Source organism: Micropterus dolomieu, linkage group LG19 (assembly GCF_021292245.1).
Source record: "Micropterus dolomieu isolate WLL.071019.BEF.003 ecotype Adirondacks linkage group LG19, ASM2129224v1, whole genome shotgun sequence".
Classification (NCBI taxonomy): Eukaryota; Metazoa; Chordata; class Actinopteri; order Centrarchiformes; family Centrarchidae; genus Micropterus; species Micropterus dolomieu.
Window position 1 is genome coordinate 13,168,072 of NC_060168.1, and position 25,181 is coordinate 13,193,252.

The window sequence follows — 25,181 nt, forward strand, 5'->3', positions numbered from 1 at the left end:
TACAGCATCCTTAACTTGAATGTGACCACTTTCAATCTGTTTCAACCAGCGTGGACTTTATTTCTTTGAGGCTTTAAACATGATAAAATATAGAAATGGCAGCTAAAACCAATATTACTACAAACAGTAAAAGGGGATGGAAACAATTCATAAAATAACCCATATATTCCTGTTAAATGACATTCCTGCTTGTAGTCAGTAGGTGGTGCTGTCTGCTCACGTTTGAATCTGCTGCTTGCAAGTAAGTCATGAATGACCGAATAATATTCATTAATCTTCATGATAGATTCAGTGAGAGGGATGCAGCACTGGATAATGAATATGCATATTTATGAGCTTCTTCACTCATGACTTAGATAATCCAAGCACACACAAGTTACGTTTTTTCCATGCAGCCTTCATTCCCTTGAAACTTCTATTGGTGACCCACAGTATTGAGCTCCCACTACTCAACCTCTAACCCCGGTAATTTCCCAGGGGTCTCTGCAGCACGGTGAAGCATATAGGAAATGGTAATTAACTGGTGTCTCATGCTACCCACATATTGTATTAACTAGATGAACCACAATGAACATTTTACTGAAAATAGTCTCATGTTTTGCTTAGTGGATTGCTGATGCAGTGCTGCAGCATTACAAAGTAATTTGACAAAAATTAACAGCTGGTGTATTAAATCATATCAGTATCGTTTTTACTGTATGGAAATGGAAATATAAATAGAACACGCATTTTAGTAACAACCCTTGTGTTGCGCCCTCCCACTGCTTTGATTTTTCTCTGACCTTTGGTACAATCTACACACACAAACTCATTACCATTTATTTCCCTTTGCATGCATTAACATAACCTATTTAAGTTATAGATTTATTGCTCGTGTAGTTAACACAAGATTCAGTCAATCATAATATAGTGTTTGGTGTGTGTATTTACTATATGTTGTTTTTTAAATTTGTAATTCCCATTCATGACAGCAAAACCCCTTTACGTAAAGTAACTAGTTGGAGGGAGATACATTTCAGTTAAGACTGTGTCATGTGGAGTCAGCTCCTGCTGTTATCCAGTATGTTGTGCCAACTAACATAATATAGCATTAATTCTAATTACTAAGACAATCTTTAAGCAATTATATACAATTTCTCCCCTGTAAAGCATTATATAAGATCTTTCCTTGAATCAAAGAATAATTTCAGTCTGCAGCAAGTGTCTTCTGTTGCCTAGCAACTCCAGCCCTGGTGCGGACTAATGCTGTCTGGTGTGTGGAGGTAAATCGGGGGGCAATCTGATTTCAAAATAGGTTGCACGTAGGCGGGGGTCAAACTTTGCTGAAGCTCTAGGACAGTTTTCTCAATCGTTGCTGGATTCTTGTTGTGCTGTTTGTCTTAAAAAGATGAGGAACGTAGCTCACTAGGGGAAGTGTGCTGCAATTAAAATAAGATTAAGAGACTATAGTCCAAGGACAACGAATCAGATAGCATCTAGTGATGGGAAAGTAATGTTTAGCTGCTGACCATGGAGGCTAAAGCTTACAAGTTCTCCCAAATGGTGGAATTAACCATGCTTGCCACCTGAGCTGCAAAGTCCCCAGGCAAGCTGTGGCTCTGTTCAAAGCGTGGAAATTTACTTTGTGGATTGCAGCCATGTCCTTAACTCAGTGGTATGTATAATTGCAGCGGTGGCTCTTACATTCACATGTGAAATGCTAATGCCTATAGCGATTGTTCTTCTCCCAGGTTTCCTGCTTCCTGTCCGCTACGCTTCGCTAAAACAATTCCACATTGCCTTCGGCAAATCAGCTTCTCTTTTGCACTGCTCCCTCTATTCCTCTGTTCATTAAAGTTTCATGCCAGATTTTTACTTTGATAACATATGCATATTGTATGTCATGCTGCTGGATGCAGGTAGCATCACGGGCTGAAAAAGTCTGAAAGAAGTCCACATCCTTTATACCAAGCCTTTGTAAACTGTCATATGCTTCTGCTGTTTCCTTCGTATCTTTACAGATGTGTCACTGCAAGTTATGGAACACTTTGACAGAAAGGAGAGACCTTTTATTGTGATGTTAAAACTCATCCATCCAAGCGATCACACCGCTATGAAAGAGCCGGCATGCTTTATCGGGTATGCTATTTGAATTTCCATAGGTTGTGATGCTGCCTATCCTATCCAGTGATGACAGGCTGCATTTCCAATGTAAATGCAATCCTTGATATGCCATCTCAGAGTTTTGATAAAGAGAATAAAGTATGAGGGATTCTATATTCAGACAGATGTTCTGATTTCTAATCAAATACTTTTCTGTCTAATTTTATGGGTAGACGACCATCTCCTGAAACTATTTGCACCTCCCATATGAGGATGAGGATAGTGCAGATAAGCATTTCATTCATGGTTGCCCACCATACCCCACCAGCATTGGCTTTTTTGAACTTTTTTTTTGAAGTTGCAGCTGATTTACATCAACAGCACAAAGCAAAACAAATCAACACAAAAATAAAAGCAAAACCAAACAATAAAAGATATGTGCAGTGAGAGCTTTAAAAAGGTCTTTGAATGAGTTTCAGTCGTGCAGGGCTCTAGACTTACCAGTGTAAAGGAAAAGTAGAGCAGTATAGAAATGATTTATAGCTCCCCTAACGTTTAATAATTAGATAAAATATATTGGTGTTTACCAGCATATCTGAGCCGAGGCCTGACTGGGTAAGTAATTTGATACTGTTGAACTCAATGGGAGAAGTCCCATCCCCTCTCTCTCTCTCTCTCTCTCTCTCTCTCTCTCTCTCTCTCTCCCTCTCCTCTCAGTCTCCCATTTTTTTCACTCGAGCTCTCTGATGCATTTGCGCTACTCTCTTCCTGCCCCGAAAAATCACTTTGTCACATAGCGACGCATCATTTCACATGCTAAATTTTTAAAAACTGGAACTGGAAATCCTTTCTCAGCATGCAATATCCATTAGGGAGAAAATTATTCATATGATTCCCCTGCATTATTTATTGCTTAATGAAGAGAAATATGTGCACCACACGCTCTCACCATTGTTACCCGCCGATACTTTACCTCTCAGGATTACGGGTTTCGTCTTTACAGGATCCCACTGTGCCTTCGCTGGATAATCTAGAGTGAGAAACAACTTTTGATCACATAGTAATGGGATTTAAAGTGCCCTCATTCCTCCATCACCTCTGGAAGATTCACTTCGTGGAGGTCCCATAAATCTCCTCTCTAGTGGTTGTTGGGGTCCACGTTGCTGCTTTTTTTACTATGCATTTAGTTTATTGTGGGAGTGTGGGTAAGGTTTTTTGGTCTTTAGGGCAGACACACATGAATAACTAATACCGTACCATAACCAACACTCGCCCTCTCTCCTCCCCAGCTCTCTGTGTGCTGCACCACCTCTTACTGATGCACTGCAGACCACCAGCTTGAAGAGTTGAGATACAATATGAAGCATGGCCAGAATGTAATTTGGAAAGACAGAAAAATATCTTAAAGCACCATCGAATGCATTTATTCCGGAGACAATTGTAGCCGCTGAAAATAACTGCAAAGCATCAAGCGGATATGCCTATGTCAAATACAACCTGTCATAGGGTATTACAGTCAAGGTTGGCTTGACTGTGTATTGGGTTATGGAGCTTTTTGTTGTTGTGCTGTGGAGGGGAAGCAGATGGAGACTTTGCAGGTGGGAGAACCAGGCTTCTGTTCTCAGTTGCTGCATGTCTGCTGCTTATATTCAGCCTCTCCGGGGTTCCTAATATCACAGTATTGAGGGTGATAAATGGATCTGCAAAGGCGACACCAACCAAGTTCATGGTTCAATGATTTGGTCACTCCTTGTACACATTTAAACAGAACAGATAATAATTCTTATAGGGATCCTTATAAAACTGAAGCGCACAACATAGAACCTGTGTTAGTATGTGGATCTTTTTTAAATTACATTTCATGGGAGCAATAACAGGGCTGTATATGTTTATAATGCATCACAGTAAATGTAATAAAGTTTGGCTGCTTGCGCACATATGCTTTACTTGTTTGCAAATTGAGGTAAATACCAGAGACATTGTAAATGTGCAGGCGCTGACCTTTTTACAACACATAAACAATGCTGCTGGTTCTCTGCACCCTGCAGTTTTTATGGGTCACAAAGAACACTTAAATCCGTATAAACATGTAGAAACACTAATGCTTTTGGCAGGAGTGTGTGGTCAAAGAAAAAAACAAAAGAAAGATGAAGTTTACTCAGTTATATGAATGACTTGAAGTTTTATTTTTATGTCAGAATATTTTAGAAATTCTATATATCCGTGCTGTTCTTGTGTGGTCGTGAGTGCTGGACATTGCTTTAGAGCTGGCCTCTATCCGTCCAGTCCTTTTCTGTTTCCAGCACTATCCTGTACAACCCTACCTTTGTTTACGCATCTGCCCTTGTGGTTTTTCCTGACTTTGATAAATAATTGACATGCTCTTCTCCTTTGATATGTACTTTAATGCTTTTTTCACCAACCTTGTAAAAGTCTACACACAGTGCTTCTTTTCCTGCTGAGTTTAGAGTGCATCTCAGCACGGTCACTGATTTCACGGCGACAGCCTCCCTTATTTAATATTCACATCTAGGCCGGTCATTTCAATCATACAACTCAGTAATAACAAGGTAATAGTGGGGTAAAAGACTGGTAATAAAGAGGTAATAATTAAGTAATACTGCATAATTACCAAAGTAATAACCATTTAATAGTTTGGTATTAACAATGCGTATATCTGGTAATATTAGAATGAAATTTATGTAAGAGGGTAATAAGGGGACAAAAATGAAGGGTAATAATGGGGAGACATTTAAAGATGGCAACAAGGCCTTTCCTAAATTTCCCCAAGGGGATTAATGAAGTATCAATTGACCTATCGAGCTACCTGTCTAGCTATAGTATTTAGTAATATTATAGTAATATTCTGGTAACAATTGTATACAATTAAAGGATTGCATAAGTGCGTTATTTAGAAAAAAAATTATAATATGGTGACATGAATGGGGAATAACCTGATAATAATGATGTTATATAGGTTAGTGTATTCACACTATTATATGCTACTATCAGCATAATACCCTCAATATCACATTAAAATGCTTGGAAGCCAGAATTGGTAATTATCATATTATAATGCTGAAATTCATCCTCCCTTGTTTTCCAAACGTCCCCTTTTGTTTCAAAATAATACTGTACAAATGATACGATTAATCCTGTGACTTGTTACCTGGGAACTTGCGATAATTTCTGTATAATAGCCCTGAATAAGGGCTGCAAAATGTTAAACTACTTGTTTCTATTTAATTTCATGGTAATACTGTTTGCTTGCAGAATGCAGTGTGACGTATCTCAGATTCATAAACTGCATGTATCACTTCAAGTTCAAGCTCAAGTTCAAGTTCATGTTGCAAGGGCAACATGTTTGCAAAAAACAAGTACACAACGCAAAACACACATAGCATAACAACATCCACAACATGCAACTGTGCAACCCAGAGCTTGAATAAAAAAATAATAAACTGCCTGTAGGTAATGGGCAATACAGCAGTGCAACTCAAAAGTATGTGCATATTTGAAACCCCAGGACACTACAGGGAGTTTATAAGTCATTAACAGTCAAAGAATATTACCTCTTTATTATTATAACTGTTACCCCACAATTACCATGTTATCATCGATATGTGAAGTGCTACCTCTTTTTGTTAGCCTATTTTTTAGAAAGAAAAGAATAAATATGAAAACACAAATTGTTGTGCCGGGTGTGACATGAATATTGCTAATTTGTTAAAAGAACCAATGAATTAGTACCTTTCTCTCAACTCCTGTTACCTGGTACATTGCATTATTGTCAGTACAAATGCGTTTTATGTGGTGGTTTCGTAGGATGTTGTTAAGCTACATACTGCACGTCTACAGCTCATAACATTTAGTGTATTGTTGACAAAAGTTATTGCCTGCTCACCGGAGCCTCATTTATTGTGTGCTCCAGGCAGGAAACATTTCAAAGTGAGAAATTGTCTTGCAAGTGCTGTATTTTTAATAGAATTGCTTGACATACACACGGCATACACTCAGAACAATTTCAAAACGGTATGACTGCAGCCTTTGAAATGTTTAGATTTTCTCATTTCAGCGTCTGGGGAAGAATCCGTCCTACCTATTATTCAATTAAAATCTGACTCCAGAGTTATTCATTATTACTCTGTGTGGATCCATCTGTACACACAGGCATTAGTGTATTTGTTCATGTTTATTGCGCTGTTAATTGCATTCAACTGCTCAAAGGAGAGTAACGCCTTGCTTATTTTAGGGAGCAGGCCATTTAAATGAGCTAACAATTGAAATAAGCAAAGTAATTGAGAAAGCAAAAGACCAATAAAAACAAAGTACGATTCTTTGCTTTCTTCCCCACCTGTGAGACCTCGCTTACGCTCATCTGGTGGCTGCACTGACAGGAGGAAACCTGCTAATTAGTTCCCTCTGTAAAGCTGTCATTACTACCAATGATAACGAGTGGTGGTGGTGGTGGGTGGGGGGTGGAGGACCGCACAGGGAATACGATGCTTTAATTTGTCCTTTTTATATAAAGAGAGTTCAGAATCCATTTTGAATGGCGTGAAACATATGATTGAGTTTTTCAGTAATTCCTTATACAGCATGAGGAGCTACATTAAACTCCATAGAGCAATGAATATTGTCTATTCATCCATGTTATCTTGTGCTCAATGAGGAATATAATGCATAAAAAACACATTGTACACTCAAGGAAATCCCCACAAGAAACAAAAACACCAACTCTCAGCAAAATTCTAGGAAGTAGTATATATATTAAACAAAACACCACTGGCATATTTTTCTGCTTATTACAACTCAATGAAGACAATTTGACACAAAAGTGATTATGCATCCAGGCTAGGAAATGTGAAATAGGAGCACCAACGGGACGCAGATTCATAAACAGGTAGTGAAAAGTGATATTCTGTTGAAATGCAAATTTTTCGAGGGTTTTGTTCCAGAGGCATGCAGGGTGAAATTGGCCTTTAAACACATTGGCATACTAATGTGTTGAGGTGCCTCCACCTTAAGCCCGCTCAAAATAACCATGGCATTATACTGTAATTGACTCATAGTTCACAATGGCAATGCATACATTTGCATCCGATGGAATTAGACATTTCATTGCTGTAAGGTGCATTTGAGAGTGTGCGTTGAGTGTGTGTGTACACGTGCCTGTGTCTGCAGCTTTGGGACTTGATGCATCCTTCATGCAGTGCTGAGGGTGGAACCAAGTTTACTTTGAGGATCTACTGCTGTCCTGGCGCCTGTTTGATTTACTTCTGTGTTTTTGTTCCCCCTTTTCTTTCTGCTCCTTTGTTTTTCTTGTGAGATAAGGACCTATGTATTAAATGTAAACAAACCCATATATATTGTCCATAAGCATACGCACATTCTTGACACAGAGGCAGAATAATTTATACGTAGGACTGTTACTCCTAGACAGGCTTGCAGTGTGACCCCATAAAAAACTTTATCGTCAGATGCACATGTCTTCTAGGTTATGACCAGCTCAACCGAAGATGTACTTCCTTTTCCTTTTAAGAGTCCGGATATAGTAAAATGGTTCAGTAATGAATGATTTACAAGGAAAAAAAGCAACAATTAGAGGGAAGTCAAAATGTATAAGCTTAACCTTGTAGCATAAATGTTATTTTTCTGCTAGCTTCTGTTAATCATCTCGTGAGTGCTCAAATTAATCGTTTGACACCCCTAGGTTTGGAAACACCATTGTGATTAATTAACTCATATCTTGACCACAGACATTGGTCACATGTGGGCAGTCTGCCTGAGGACATAAGACAGGTTTCAGCGGTACTATTATTTAAATCTCCCCTTAAAACATACTTATATCTGAGAGTTTATCCTTCCTTTACATAGTTTTTCTATTTATTTTGTTCTAGATTACTAGGTAGGTAGGTAGGTACGTAGGTTTATTGTAACAATATAATAAGTTATAGAGTGAAATTGAGTTTTGTAACTCAATAAAGAATCAGTTATAAAAAAATGGTAAATAGAAATAAACTATAAACAATGGAGCTTCTCAAAGCACTTCATCAGAATGGGGTTGAGTGCCACAGGGCGGTGGTCGTTCAGACTAGACACTGCAGACTTTTTAGGTACAGGAACAGTGGCTGTCTTGAAGCAGGTGGGAACCCTCTCCTGAGACAGTGAGATGTTGAAAATGCCAGGAATGTTATCAGGCCCAGCTGATTTACTCATTTTCAGCAGGACTCTCCTCACATCTGCTGTGGATACTGACAGTGGCTGGTCGTCTGGAGATGCAATAGACTTTACAGCTGACTCCTTGTTGAGGAGATCAGAGCGAGCCTAAAAGGTGTTAAGTTCATGTGGTAATGTGGTCCCACACATAATGGGGGAGCTCCTGCTTTGAAGACGGGGAGGGCTTTGTAGCTGCCGGGAATATTGGTGTAGACGTGGTCCAGGGTGTTAGTTCCTCTGGTCAGCATGTGGACACGCTGGTGGAATTTAGGTAATACTGTTCTGTGATTTGTTTGATTAAAATCACCAGCAACAATAAAAACACCATCAGGTTGTTTTGTCATGTGACTGCTCATGACCTCATATGGTTCCTCTAGTGCATTTTTTGAATTTGCATCTGGAGGAATGTGAACAGCAACGACAAAAACACTGGAGAATTCTCTGGGCAGATAGTATGGCTGACATCTCAACATTAAAAATTCCACATCTAGTAAACATTGTCCATCCACTTTATGTGCGTTTGAGTAAGAAGCATTATTTATGTAGATATAGGTGTCCTCCTCCCCTCGTCTTACCGGACACTGGTGTCCTGTCTGCGTGGAAGATGAGGGTACAGGATGTTCGATCCAGAGGGCAAGATGGCGGCCGCACCGGACAGTTTCACTCCTGGCTGAAGAAATTTATTTGATTGTCACACCTGATAACAGTCTTCCGCTTATCTCCTGACGATAAACAGTAATGTAATACTGCGTAAAAATAGAAAATACAAGAGCCACTGTTTTTTGGCTTTTATTTTTGGCCAGAGATACTTTTGGCTAACGCTATCTTGGACTAGCTAGCTAGCTGGCCTAGTGTTACTGTTTTTCACAGCTACAAGCGAGAACACGGCAATGTCTGAAAAAAAGAGGAAGAAATTTGGGAAAGGACAAAACATACAAGCCAGATAAGAACCGTCTTTAGGTCCCAAGTAATACTATCCCTCTTGGTCCAGAAATGGAAGTAACCACTGTAGATCTGCATTCTTATGCTTCCCAAGAAAGTCCTGAACATGTGCCGATTCCTGACTCTGCACCGAGTTCTCCTGCTCCTAAGAAAGGTAAACCTGAGCCAACCCTTGCCGAAATGCAAGACAACATTGTAATGCTGCTGGCAGAAAAAATAAGTGAGAGAGCTGACAGTTTAGAAAGCTGATGAACTGGAGAAGTTGATCAAACAAAATTCAGAAAGTATTAACGCCTTGAAAGAAAACTCAGTTTCTCTTCAAAGAGCTCCAAGATATGAAAGCAGATGTCACAACAGTGAAGACAGCAACCATGGACCATTAGAAGAGGATCGCCGAGCTTGAAGCCAAGGTATGAGGCTCAGAGCTATCAGAGAAAATGGAACCTGAGGCTCTGTGGATTACAAGAACAGGAAGGTGAAGATGTCAATCCGCGTATGATAGATATCTGCTGTGCCATCGTTCCAGAAATTGGTGACAATCTTCGCTTCCATGTTGATGTCAGCCACAGAGTTGGAAGAAAGAACGGAGATAAAATTCGACCAGTGATCAGAAGATTCATCTCCAGATCAACCAAAGAAATGCTATGGAAGAATGCAAAGGGATCCCAGTATCTTCTGTCCAGGAAGTTAAGGTTTGGTGAAGATCTGATGGCAAAAGACAAAGAAACTCACAACAAGTTGCGGCCCCAAATTGAGGCGGCACAAAAAAGGAACAAAAGCTTTCTTTGTTGGAGTCAAAGCAATAATTGATGGGAAAGAGCTGCCGTCTTAAAAGATGTAACAGTGCAACCTAATAGAACAGAACATCATAAACCATCGCTTATGAACAGCATGAATATGGTCAGGTATAGTTTTGGAGACGTTTCTTTTTGTTGACAGGTGTTGATAATCTTCTCCTTACTCTACTGTTGAGAGTAAGAAATTATCTTTATCAATAGACTATGTCTTTATTAATATGGTCATTCAATGTGAGGGGTATCAGAGACTTGTTGAAAAGAAAGGCTGTTTTTTATTTTGTAAGAAATTTAAAGCTGACTTTTATTTTATGCAAGAAACCCATGCTTCAAATTCTGATTATAATTTCTGGAAGAACCAATAGAGAGACAATATTTGGATGTCTTATGGTAGTAATAAGTCTGCAGGTGTTGCCATAATGAAAGAATCCTGAAGCGTAAAGCTCATCTTTTTGGTAGATGGTTATTGTTAGTTTTAGAGTTAAATGATGTTCTTTTCATTTTAGGTAATATTAATGCCACAAATATTAGTTCTAGGAGTAGAAGTCTTTTCCAAGATTTTGAAGAGGAAATTTCTACATTCCTGAGATCCTTTCCTAATGCAAAGTTAATTGTGGGAGGAGATTGGAATTCCATTAAAGACCCACTATTGGACTGTAGTCCTCCACGACCAACAAGAGTGAATAACACTGCAGAGTTTGACCATTTATGCTTATGTCTAAATTGTTTCGATATATGGAGATACAGGAATCCTGACAAAATATATTTTACGGGGTGCACCAAAGATATGACTAAACAGACTAGAAAAGATTTCTGGTTAATATCTAGAGAATTAGAAAAACAGATTATGGATGTTTATATCGAGCCCTCTGACCACAAACTTATATACCTTTCAGTAAGTCTTAATAACACAACAGAAGGAAGGAAACCTAATGTGAGTTATTGAAAATGAAACAATAACATTTTAAAAGATGAACAGCTTATGGACGCTGCTAAATTAATTATCAATGAATGTTGGATTAAGGCTAAAACATTGAAATCGTATGGCGTCCACTGGGAATATATGAAATATAAAACTAGAAGATTGGCTATCGAAAGAGGGAAGGATATAGCACAGGCCAAACATATAAAAGAAGATAGTTATCGTTTCTAGATCCCCTGCACTCTGGTCGCTGCGTCTACACGCGCTGTCGTTGCCATGGAGATTTACTGACATTTGTAATATAAAATTTCATATTTGTTGATTTTTAATTTGCTGCCTTGTGTGAAGCACTTTTTAACTTTTTTTAACATTTTAAAATGTGCACTATAAATAGAAAAACAAATCATTATTATTGTGGTTGTCTGTTAACAGCAGCCACTGGGTTTTATCACTTTCAGTACTGACACAGTGAGCTACTTACACTATAGCATTTAGCTTGAAAAGGTAGATTTTAATCAATCAAGCGTCGTACAGTACGCGGTCTGTGTTGTAATGTGAAGGCTGCAGATGCATATTTGTTTCAGTGAGTCAGCTCTACGATTGGCATTCAGTTGAACTCCCTGCAGGATTTCAGGCAATAAATATGGAAATCTGAGCATGAGAGCCAAGCTCTTGTCTAGCTGCTTTTTGCCTATTGCACAGTTTAGTCAAGTATCACTTCAGCATAAACAGACTGATAGCAAACAGTAAGATTGGAGCTTTCTCTACTGGCAACTATTTACCTCAACATGATTAATCTGAGAACATTTTACACATCAAAATTAAACATTTCCAATTTGCTCAATCCTGGTTACCTCCACTACTTTGTTTTTCAGTAACTATACCTAGCAGATGTGGTAATGGTTACATGAGGCGGTGAAATTATCTGTGCACAATAGATTTTGCATGTTAGATTTAGCTTGTGTTAGGGAAAGAGCAGCCAGAGCCCTGGGCGCTTGGCACAAAAATATCCTTAAATCCTCTCTCCCACCCTGGGCAGTGACACATGCTGTGACTAACCCTTTTCCGTGATAATGCTGTTAAGATTATTGTACAGAGAAGCGTGTCCTAATAAATACAGTGTGGTAGAAAACATTAAACCAGTTAAAAGTGTGTCTGATGGAAACATTAGTATTAAGAGCATGCATCAACGGCTTGATTAAAACTCTTTGTTTCCTCAACTATAGGGGTCCCGGGGAGATCTCCTGATTTTCGAGGCTACCTGGGAAAGTGTCTGATGTGGGATGCTGTAATCAGCCTCTGCCTGAGACCCAATCACTGTGAGAGACGGCTGTCTCAAAATACCATAAATGTGTTCTGAAACCACAAAAAGCAGTTCAACCAAGCTGAAAATGGATGTTTAAGATGAGAAACGCTGAAAGGGTATGTACAATTTACAGGGGGATTAACGTGAGTTGACTGTGGACAAACTGTGAAAGTATTACAACGCCATCAAGATTCCCTCCCTCTTTCAGTCTGAGGACTGAAAAGCTGATTTTTTTCTGACTCTTTATCCAGTTTGCAAAGGAGAAAACAGCCATTTTAGCATTCAATTACATTCATTTAGCCAGTGTTTATTCTTTGTTTTGACCTTGATATCGTTACGATAATTTGGGGTTATATTTTGAATTGTGCACTGTTTTCTCTGTGTGTGTGTGTCTGTGTACTCTGGGCTGTTTGACAGCCGTTGAGGTAAGCAAACAGGAAAACAACAAACCGAATGAGAAAGTAATAAATTACAAGGTCATTCCATCACATTTTCAGCCCCTACTAAGAAGAAGAGAAGATTGTCTGTTAAAGTGGAAATCTTATTTTAATAGTTGTCTTTATATACAGCTGGCATCATTTCACCGCGAGTTCTGTGCGTTCAGATTCATGCCACAGTTACATCTCTTCACTTTTTATTTTTAATATTAAATCTGCAAACCAAAGGTTGAAGGGCATAAAAGGTGCTGAGTAGGTAGGTCCAGCACTGACGGAGATTACAGTGTTGGTATCTGGGGTAATGCTACTATAAGGGAAATAAACAGGCTGCAAATGACAGTAAGTATTTTATATTGGCCATTTGATCGCTGTGTGATGCACTGGACATCTGTTACAGATGACTAACAAAAGCACTCTGTCTTATACTGAACAACTGAACATATCAGGAGATCCTGATTAATAAATTAAATAATTAAAGTGCATCCAGTCAACTTTTAATCCCAAAAGTCAAAAGCCTCTGACTTTTTTATTTTATGAAATTACATACAAGTTGTCCTAGTATCATAGTACTTAATAATATTTGTTGCTCATCTTTGTTCAATGTTGATGTTGTGTGCTTGGAGTATGTTGCATAACCTTATTTTAAATAAAAAGAAAAAGCTGATGATAAATCCTTATTATTAGTTAAGTTTAAGTTTAGTTCCTTATCCTAATTCTTAGTTTATGAGTGAAATTATGCCTGCAGCATACAAAGAGTCTTCATCTTTTATTGTTTTTACAACATTGAATCAAAATAGATGTAATGTGGCTTTTTGGACACTGATCAACAAAGTACACTTTATTGTCAAAGTGGAAACACATCTTTACAAATGGATCTGAATTTAGTACAAATAAATAATAATAAAATACAAAATACAAACGTTTGCATAAGTATAATAGGACACAACTAAATCATCACCGGCGCAGCCAATTTAGCTGTGCCCCATCCCCCAAATAATATCACTGTACATTCTTGAAGTTCATGAAAACAAGGTTGAGAGCCATTAATGGACAAAGTGTCATGGGGTAGAAAGGGCTGTTTTTGGCAATGCGCCCCACAGGCTCTGTCTGTGGCCTGGCTTGTCTTGCTGTTATCTGATTGTTTCTTACATCTGTGATAAAAAGAAATCACATGTGTGGATAAGACTAGACAGTGTGACTGTGCCTTGCTGAGGAGGGAGTGAGCTGCGGATCCGTTTTACTCACACAGGCTACAAAAGTGACAACATATATAGACATAAAGCAGTGATTTGCCACTATCAGGTCGTGGTCACTTTGTTTTAGCATTAAAAGTGGTGTATAAGCTCCAGATTCCTGTCTCTCTTCTGCGCTTTCGTCCACACACAGCCTCTCTTCGTCTTTGGGGATCCCAAAGATATTACTGTAATTTTGAGAACACATTTGTCCAAGTCCTTTGAGAGCACCTGACCACACATCCGCAGGAGCCAACGGCTTTATCTGTGATTACTGGCAATTTGAAGTTGCATTATCCTGCTCATTATGAGCATACATATCAATCATATTCATCATTCATCACCAGATATCGATTTTAATGATTTTATTACAAGCTGAAATAAATGGGCTTCTGGGAAAAAGGAGTTTCACAGAATTTAAACCACTGACTCACCAGAAGCTTCCATCCTTTTTTACCATTTCTGATATCGTTTTTCTGAATGCTATTGTAAAGGCCATTTTTGACTTGTTGTGCATGAAAGATGATACATTTACTAGTCTTATGACTGTATTAACAATTCAGTTAAATATCAGGAATGTTGTGTGAGGTTTACTGAAAGCCAAGGCGTCACAAGACCCAGGCACAAGGCAGAGCTTGAAACAAAAAACTCTGTTGCTAGATTAGCAGGTTAAAGTCAGCATAAACTTTCTACAGGCCAGTATATGCAACACAATAACACAAGTGTCTAAATGCTAACAGTGATTCTATGATCAAACAAACAAACAGAGGGGGTCAAATAGTCTAAACTAAAACACGTAGAAATACCTAATCACAAGCATAACTTAAGACAAGGAGATTAACCGGATGGCAGTCTAATAAACAGAATTTAGTTAGCCAGATCATTTTGGGTTAATCTCAAATTTTATTTTGGCGTCAAGAAAGATAGCTCACTTTCAAAAGGGGTCAATCTCCATGGTAACCTATGCAGCCTGGCTAACCTGCTTCCGGGTAGAACAGAGATCAAAATATAGGAAAAGCCTGCTTCTGACCAATCTGTTCTGTAGAAAAACTGTCACAATTCCCGCAGGACTCTGATATGGATGAAGGCCCGGCATTCACATTAAAGTGACAAGAAGCCTGCAGCACTGGGCATTGTAAAATACAGCATTAGAATCACTTTGCTTTCCATGATAATTCATCAGGGATGTAATAAATGTCAGACGAACAGGCCCACTCTTACTATAAAACATGATTCTAACAAATGGCAGATACTTGACCACAGCCTGTGATAATTGTACTAAAGTTTTTCATAATTTTCTCCACACTAATTGGTTCACTGAAGGGGCAACTGGTGATTGCGTTTTGCCCGCTGTGCCCTAATGATGGGCTGTAGAAAAGGGGGAAATAATCTGCAGACTGAAGCGCCAAGTTTTGGTCACATATATAGGGTGTTGATGGCACAATGGATAAGACCTGGGTTCAATCCCCATCTGTGACCCATCCACCATTGTGTCACTGAGCAAGACACTTGACACTCTAGTTGCTCCAGAGGCGTGCGACCTCTGACATATATAGCAATTGTAAGTCGCTTTGGATAAAAGTGTCAGATAAATGTAATATATGAACATGTTTCCTAGAAGTATGTATGATGTAGATTAAATATAGCCTATCACAGGGGGGTTTTGTGTTGTTACTCCTGTGTTTTCCCACTTCGTAGATGTTCCCCCTTCAGTGATGTTTTCCCTTCACGTTCAGCTTAGGCAGACTCTCTCTTGACACACTGTGACACTGTGACCCCAGCAGCCAGGGCTCTCTGGACTCACAGATCCAGCTCTAAGGCTGTTTATGTGAAAGAGACTGGGGAGTGTAACAATCACTGCAGCATTCACAAATTGAATTATTGATCCTCTTGTGAAAAGAATTATTGCTCCGGCAGCTAAATAAATAATATGACTGGGTAAAAGACAACAGAACCACAGTAATAGTTAAACTTAATAGCATTACTGATGAAGAACTGGAGCACTGTTGCAGATTGGGTAAATGTGTAGGTTAAATAAAAAGGCCTGAAAGCTCCGTGTTTTGTGCAGTACTTTTAGTTTCTTTTTCTTCAGAGAACAATGAAAGGGGATGGTGGCCTTTAGAAGACACAAGGTGCCTCACAAACGAAAAAAATAGTATTTTAAGTGCTAGTATGACAAATTGTTAAAAAATACTTAATAATCCTTTACAGTGCAGCTGAAATGATTCTTTATTGATTTACAGTCGTGGACATCACAATGTCAGTTCTCCTCTTCACTGTTCTGCTGACTCTCTTGTCCTGCTTTCTTGTTTATTTATCTTTTCCTTCTTGCATCTCCTGCTTGACATTTTTTTCTCCCTAATCTTGACTGTACCATTTTTGACAGATCTGAGCTTTGTTGTTTGCGTGCATGTTGTTGTTTTTTTCTTCTTCTTGGGATTCTGCTTTTCTGTGCATCCTGTAGCCTGTGTTGATATTTACCTTTATGTTTCATGACTAGCGCTGTTATCGTTTTTAACACACATCATTTTAATGTACTTATTAACATCTGGCCAGAGAAAACTGAAAAGATTTGCCATTTGGGTCTTACAGTAGGTATCTCATTTACATGTTTATTGTTCATTAATGGCCATTGTTCCTAATAAAAAAAAGCAAAGCAATTCTAATAAGTCGTATCCAAATATGGAATTCTTCTATAATTCTTCTAACAAAATTATTTTCCAAGCAGTGTGTCCTTGTTTTGTGCACACATGATCATGGGATAAAAGTAATATAAGAGACTAAATCCTTTTCAACTATACTCAGTATTGCACCTTCTTGTGATAATTCCATCTGTTTTGTATGATCCATCCTCACAGGTGTTATGTGCAGTAAATAGACTGATTGAACATTATCAAGCAGGCTATTTCTTTTGCTCAGAGAACCCTGCCCTCCCTTTTCATGTAATAGTTTTCTGATCCTGAGATGTAACTGTTTCCGTGACAAAATGTTGTAGATGGTGAGATGGTGGGCTTCATGCAGCAAATTTAGGAAAAATATAATTTTCGACAAAATTCAGAGTTGTGAAACTCTTGATTTTCTAAAAAACTAGATCTCAACATATATACTATAGATTTGTCCAAGAAAGGTTGTGGGACCGTGAATGGAGATCTGACAGCCCTGCATTTTGACGTTGTAATGCTCACACTGCCTCCTAAGGCATAAATATTATTCTCCAGCATGCTTTTGAACTAACCCATCCAGTCGCCTCAGGCACAACATTCATCTGTTTGCCACTGAGTTGACACTCAGTGAGAGATAGATTGTCCTTGTCAGTATGAACGACTTGCCTGTACCCACCTGTAAAACCTTAGCACACTCTGTGTGTTGCTACTGTGCCCCCTCAACATTTGGCCACTTTTAGATGCTCCTGCAGTGTTTTGTTAGTTTGTTTGGGACGTTAATGACTGACATTAACTCAAAAAGGTGACTAAACTGGCTGGTTTCAGTGAACATTTGGTTTGTTATCAGTATACCCTGCTGCAGCGTTCATAAAAATAATGGTGATTAATGAGCCTCTTAACACAAGATGTCTTATAACTGCCCTGTTTCTGGCCTTACGATACATTTTCTATGAGTGTTCAATGTCGGTAAAAATGGCAGCTCTTCAGTAGCGACACTTGTTAACATTGGAGACTTTGTATAATTAAGTGACCATGAATGAGCAGTCATATATATGCTGTTCCAAACACTACATTAGATTTGATTGATAAGTGGCTGCTGTATTATGGCTGTTGAATTGCTTTATAATGACCCTTCATCTATTTAGACTTGCACTGGTCACTTATTATTACTTATTTTGTGTGGTATAATTTTATATACAGTTTAGTGGTTGAATTGTGTGTTTAAACCTTAAAGCAATATTGTTATGTGCATTTAAACCGTGCTAAAATCCATTCAGTAATTCCTGTATTTAGTTTTATTTTAACTTTGGTAAACAGACAACATAGACACAAGGACGATAGAGGAAAGACAAAGCACTGATGCAGTATTGATCTCAATTGGATTTAAAGGCCAAGGAGAAGAGATTGGTTTTCAACTGAGATTTAAAAATGCCAATAGAGGCAGCAGACATAATGTATCTGGAGGGATAAACTGTTCCATAGCATCATATGGCTACTGTGGGTCTAAAATCAGCCAGTATAAACTTGCTGTAAATCCACATTCACAAACATTTGAGATCTGTCTGCATGAGTGCAGGAGTTAAGGTTTATTGGGGAGGTGTGGCAGAGCTGTGGCAGAGCATGATGCTCCTTTTCATACATTGTCACTGGTCAAATCAAAATGATGCTCAGCACCTGTTTTAGAGACTCAGAATACAAACAGGTAAATTACACAAACAATACGAAAGTAAGTGAAGGCCCACTTTTACTTACATGTAGACCTGTTTATGGTAATATAAAGATTTTAATGGTCCATCACAGTCCAATGAGTGATCCATTTAGCTATTTTTTATGCCTGCAGGCCTATAAGTAAGATGGACATTTTTAAAGGAAGAGTTCACTGTTAATGACATGTCACACACTTATATTTCTTTCTATTATTTTATTGACTCGCAGTTGTGGAAATAAAATAAAAGTTTTGAAGTAGCTTTAATAGCCTCGACATAGTTGATTGAGTGAGAAACGCAAGATCACACCACATCCCTGTAACACACAAACATTCTATTCTGTTGCTTATTAGGCTTCTGACCAGTATGTTTGTGTATAGGCCTACTTTTCTCCAGCCTCATAAATGTCCTCCTCCCTGCTCTTAAGAGTTTGTTATTTGTAAAGAGCTTGCATTCATAGAAAACGTTATTTCTCTGTAGGACCAACTTGCCCTATGCCATTAATAGTGCAAGGCTCCTGCTTTTTGCAAGAGAGGCTGAAGCTTGGCCCATCAGTGAAATATAAAAAAAGTCCATTTTTGATGACCTGTCAAAGACGACAGAGCAGAAGGGCAGAGCATAGTTGCAAGGCATAAATCCTCCTCTCCTTTTCATGTATGATGCGTGTGCCCTTGGTTACCTAGTAACTCTCTTCCCCATCTCCAATCGGAGCTCCCGACCACTCAGTCGGGATCTCGCCGCGCGCTCCCGCGAAGCTCGTGTTGAGCCCAAGAGTCAAGGCAAAAAGCATCCAAACGCACCAGGACTAGGAGGAGAGCTTCCCGCCGCAACACACAAAAAAGAGCAATAAAACGGGAGAAACGCGTTCAAATGACAGCGGAGTGACGATAATGAGAGGCGTTATCGCTTGGCAGGAAGGTCATTCCCGAAAAAACATAGCCTAAGCAGTGCGCAGACTGGAAGGATAATTATTTGGAGTAGGATACACACACCACCGCCTGCAAGTGAAGACTCCGAAACAGTAAAACATTTTCCCGGCTTTTTTATTTTCATAAAGCAAATCATGGGGGGATTTACATCTCGACAAGGCAGGTGAGTCATGTCATGATACTTGATGAGCAGCTGGGTTGGGGGGGCTGGAGGCGGTGTGCGCGGTGAGTGAATTAGGGGGATGCGGGGGAAATGGGCACATCGGGCTACTTGGACTGATTATAGGCTACCTATATATAGCCTATGTTTTATTCTGTAAAGATAAAGAGTGGTATTTTGTGCTGCTACAGCGACGCAGCGCAGCAAACTGGCACGAAGCACGTATACTTCAAAACGCATTTGTATTTTGTGACTTGAACGGACTACCGTTCTCATTAGAGGCAGTGGTTTGGATGCTGGCTAGCTGTGTGTGTATGTGTGTGAGTGTGTGTGTGTTTTGTCCACACTGCCATATGTAACATGTCAAACACCACTGCGCTGCTATGCTGAAAATATATGCTTGTGGTAATTGTTCAGTAGCACTTGTTACTTGGCCGTAAAGACATCTTGTGTGCGCGTGATGGAGCAGTCTCTCTCTCTCTCTCTCTCTCTCTCTCTCTCCCTCTCTCTTCCTCTCTGCCTATAACAAAACATATGAAATAGCCCCTGACTTGCTTTTGGCAAATTAAATTGAAAACTCTAAAATTGGATGGAAATGAAATGAAGAATTACTGATTCAAATTGCTAATTTTTCAAAGCAAACAACTGCACTTTCCCATCTTCACATATTGCTTGTAGAAGAAGAAGAAGAGGAAGAAGAAGATGAAGAGTGTAGTGCTAAATTTAAAGCACCATAATGATCCTGCAGGCCTCTGCATCTGCATTCCTACTATCTGAAATTCCTGGACACATGACAGAAGCTTAGAGATAAATAGTCCCATTGTAGTCAATGGTAGAAAGAATAATTAACTGTGAGAGTTGAATCCCATGAAGGGAAGAGGGAGTGAAAATGTCAAGCAAGAGTTGTCATGGTGATTGGTTGAATAAGCAATGTGTTCCTCAAACCTAAGCATTTAGGAAATGATCCAGCCTTTTATTTGGCATCCATACCCCACTATTGATGAAAGAAGCTCTTAATGGGTAATAATGACACAGACACATAGAATTCCTAGTTTTTGTTGCGCACATTTTAAAACCACCCTATGAAATTTGATTAGGACTCTTTGGATTTTGATTTGATTTGCAGGCAAATTGCGTTCATTCATATTGTATGTGTGTCTTCAATATCATGTGAAGGATTATGCATGCTGCTGCTGCTGCTTGTGAATTCTCTCTATCTGGCCCTTCCGTGTTTGTATTCCAGTCCAGTGAAGTGCTATTTTTCAAGTTCCCTGCTGTTTTAATAACCCTTCTTCACTTGTGTTTTATTTTTTGTCTGTGCTGTGCTCAAGTTGTGTAACAATCATGGCAGCTAAAAACTAAGCTTTGTGTTGCAGCTGTTGGAGAAATGAAGACCAAGAATGCTGCTTGCTGATTGTGTTTTTTTGCTTGACATATTAGACTGGCCCGCGACCCTGTACGCAGGATAAGCGGTTGACGATAGATGGATGGATGGATATTAGACTGGAAGGGTTGGGCAGTCAAGAAGTGTCAGAATAGAATAATCAGCATTGAGTGTGTTGTTTACCCTGAGAGTCTCAGGACTGCTCAAGAAAAGCTCCATGAAGCTCCCTGTCCGCCGTAAAGGTCATCAAGGGTTCGTCCTGACTTAAAGTGAATACACCTGAGTATGTCGTGGCCTGACTTAACATGGATGATCCACTCATCGCTCTCTGGCCCGAGAGGCCTCTTGTTTTTCAGCCTTCAGTTCCTCTTTCGGCATGCTCCGGTTATTGCTCTCACATCCAGACGCGATGACGGAGGTGTGTGAGCGCGTGTGCTTCTCTGTGTATATGCAGAGATGTGTTGTTGCACATATGAGAGAGGCTGTAGAAGGTTATTTGTGTTTTTCTAATATTCTTCATTGTGTTTGACGCGTTGTCTTGAAGCAGCAGGAGCAGGCGCTGAATAATTTCCCAAATGGATACCTCTGACCTTCTGAAAATATGTACTATCACTGCCTATCCCACACCCGAGGAAAATCCGGTGATTGTTCCTTTCACAACTTCGCTATGTCGCACACAGAGAAAGAAAAAGGCAGATGTAGAGAATTTGGATTTAACGTGTGTTAGTTTTCACCCCATTACCAAGCAAACAACACGATTGCCTTGGCCTTGATGCTCATTAAGACACACGGTTTAGAAACGTCTTAATGAATAGACATCTAGTTTAAAGACTTCCTTACTCACTTCTTCTGTTGGTGCAAGAGGACAGGTTCAGTTATAGATATATAATTCAGTCTTTACATTACTAGCACTTAAAATGTAAATGATTCCAAGTCTTTTATTTGAATTACTCTGTACAATAGAGGTAGTGCAGAGAAAACAGATGGGGCAAAAAGCTGCAAAATGTTTTAAACCCTAGTTAAACTGTGTATCATGTGTCAACACAGCGCTTTCATAATCTGGCTATCCACAGACATAGATGTACAGTGACTAATGAAGGAGGATAAACTTGTCTCTTCATGTTTGATCAGGAGGATGCGCTTTCCTCCTCATTAAATTACACCTTTTGTGACAGAATTGCCGAGAAATACCCTGATTGTTTTTTTTAAGTATTACTCGAAATGAGCTACAATTCACAAGATACACTTGTGTCACATTCGTCTTAATAATGAATAAGATTATAATTTGTTAAATCTGTGCAAAGATGAAAGAGTTTTTGTTTGACTAACCAAACGTTTTTGGCCTGAGGCACAAAGATACGCCTCAAGACTACTGCACATAACATATTTAACAGAGATTTTACATTGTTCGTGGCCCAAAAACATCTCCCTTGACTAACAGGTTTCCCTGCCAAAGACCAATGTCTGCTTAGTAAACAAGATTCTTTTGGACATCGCCATTCTAACTACAAAGCAGATGTCACACAGTATGTCTCCACTCACTGTCTGCCAGAAGTTATCTATTTATTATTTATTTATTAATTGGATGCTTTACACTCAATGATACCCAGACCGAGGACGAAGCCTACTGAGTTGAAATCATGTGCGGCAGCAGTGAGGAGCTATTTTTGATTGCTTTCCTTTTTTAAAGGAGAACTTTTTAAAATGCATCACATGGAGAGAGACAGTGAGAGGGGCGGGCGGTAGAGTGTCATGATAGAGAGAGAGGCTCTCAGATGCAAAGCTGTACTTTGTACTTACGTGAGCTTCGACTGGGATGAAGTTCAGTTCAGTTTTATTCATGTGGAACATGCAAACATAAAACGACATGAATGACCTTTTTAACCCTGGAATACAGGAGTCAAAGCTGTGTATACTAGTTTGTTTACATTCTATTGATTTCACTGAAATTGTCACAGTTATTTGCAGACTATAATTTGCATATTTTGTTATTTGCTTTCCACTTGCACATGCAGGGCTGCAAACATTATTTTCATTGTCGATTAATCTGATGATTATTGTCTCGGTTAAGTGTTTGGTCTATAAAATGGTGAAAAATATACGTGTTTGCCAAAGCCCAAGAGGATGTCCTCAAATGTCTTGCTTTGGCCACAACCCAAAGATATTCAGTTTACTGTCATAGAGAAGTAAAAAAACAAACAAACAGAAAAATTCACATTTAAGAAGCTGGAATCAGAAAATGTTGAATTTTTTCCTTAAAAAATTACTTTTGATCAATTGTCGCAGGTTTGGTATGATGTGACAAACAACTAACTCTCCAATGTGTGTATAGATTTCTGTGGCCCTGTCCTTTCTGTCCTCTAACATGCCGCATCTGTAGCTTGCCAGCTCATTTGAATTTTAGAAATGTCTGTCAAAAATTATTTAAGTTAAGTGTGAAATGAACAAAGAACCAAGTCATTCTGACCTCACTTGGTGGCTGCCGGGTGAAACCTTGTCTGTTTGTTTTTGAAAAGTTCACCTTAATCCGTATGATTCAAATTGCATTTTACTCCGCTTAATCCACCCTGGAAATATACAGACAAGTGACGGGGAACCAACACTTTTAAATCCTGGGGATGAACGTTACTGTCCAGGTAAAGTTGATATGGCAGAGTGTGCCTTTCCCCTGTCAATTCCCCAGCTTCTTATCCAACTAAGCAATCGCTAAGCCCCTTTTTCTCCTCATTTTCTTAACATGGAGTGAGTATTGTGTGGGTTTGGCAGGACACAGAAGCGAGGGCCCATCTAATTCATGGGGTAAATTAGTGGAGATAAGGGCTGAGTCAGTACCTCCAGCCTACCATAGATCCCCTGGGGCAGGCTCTTAAGGAGCTTAGCAAAAGCCTGTCATATGAAGACATGACATGGAGCTGGCTAAATGGGCTACGTTGGAGTGTCTTCCATCAACCTGATGTTCACATACTGTATGGGTCACTGTCGTTCAAGCTTTAATCCTATTCAATTTATTCATTAATTTATTCATTCTTGGTTATTAATTCAGAGTTTGAGGAAAATACAGCACTATGTTTAAAAAGGCGAAAGAGGGTGTATTAGTGAGGCTCTAATGCAGCTGCAAATCAAACTGACTAAACACTTAGGCCCACTCATAAGACCATATTGTGTAACAGTCTGTGCCACCAAATCAATAATGAATGCTGGTTTACCCGTAGTAAAAGAACAAGGAAGAACTCCTCCAGAGTCACTGGGTCACATACACTGGGGAAACAATTAGAGGCTTCCTCATGCTTCACAGTGCTGCAGCTTTCTTTTTTCGGGGTGCTTCTTTATTTTTCAGCTGCGTGCATTTCCCTTAATTTTTCCCTAGGGTCCAGCAGCATGTCTGTACCGCTGTTGAGAAATTACAGGCACCGACTGCAAAGTCTTTTCCAGCCAGAACTACAAAAGGCCATGTCAGGCCCTTGTGATGTATGTGGAGCCGTGTGAAGTGGAAAGCATGGTGACGGATAGGACACCAGTTTTGCGAGTGTGTGTTAACCTCATAATGCTGACAGATTACAGATTTAAATATTTAAAATCGCACAGAGCACATGCTGCTGGTGATGAAGAGAGTGGAAATGACTGCAGTAATGCAAGAGATTAATCGAGATCCTTCCTCTCTCTCTCTTTCTCTCTCTCTCCCACAGATGCACACATATACACAAACTCTCCTCTGCAACTGGTTGGCCATTGTATACTAACAGACTCCTGTCTTAAATTACAGTTGCTTTATTCTTTTTAGGATAGTCTTTTTTAGTCTTTTAGCCAAATCACTGCTGACACTGAGTCCAGCTAAAGTGTCATGTTGCTTCTTCTTTCTTTCTTTCTTTCTTTCTTTCTCAAGGCAAGTTATAAATGCAGAAGCGTTTATTTATATCCTTTTTTAAATCTGGTAGACAGTCTCCACCATACTCTTCACATGTATTTTTCATAGTACACAGAGAAGGCATTAGGGGCAGATGTGAATTGTTCAAAGGTCTGGCTGACTAAGAAATTGCCTATTGGCTCCTGGATCCTGGAGACCAAATAAAATATTATGTGTATCATAAATGTAAAGCACAGGATTGTTATGTCATTTTTTCCTCGCAACAAAACCGCTTTTTGTTTGTCCCTGTGTGGACTACAGTATGTTGTTTTTTACTCAGGGCCATAACCAGAATTTCAGAAATACTGAGGTAGTGAGGCCATATTCTCCTACTGCATCCCCACATTTTTGAGTACTGCCTTACAGAAGCGAGAAATGGTTCTGAATTTGTTATATTTTCCGTATATGCTCTCTCTTTAAATATTGTCTTGAAACCTCCCCAATGCCAGGGATGCAATTCAGATGGAGAAATACTAAATGCCTTCATTTTAGCATCTAGCT

The 25,181-nt window shown here is 39.2% G+C and overlaps 1 protein-coding gene across 12 annotated transcripts in view; it reads left to right on the forward strand.

Annotated features, from left to right (window-relative positions):
* The first annotated feature begins 1,034 nt into the window (after positions 1 to 1,034).
* Positions 1,035 to 25,181, forward strand: part of nlgn3a (neuroligin 3a) — a 144,887-nt gene continuing 120,740 nt past the window's right edge. For 4 of the 12 annotated variants that reach the window (XM_046030824.1, XM_046030826.1, XM_046030818.1 and 1 more), the window contains exons 1-4: positions 1,275 to 1,654; positions 2,001 to 2,118; positions 3,372 to 3,458; positions 12,186 to 12,381. The gene's annotated coding sequence lies outside the window, so the exon portion shown is untranslated. The other 8 variants (XR_006821890.1, XM_046030819.1, XM_046030820.1 and 5 more) reach the window with 7 other exon arrangements.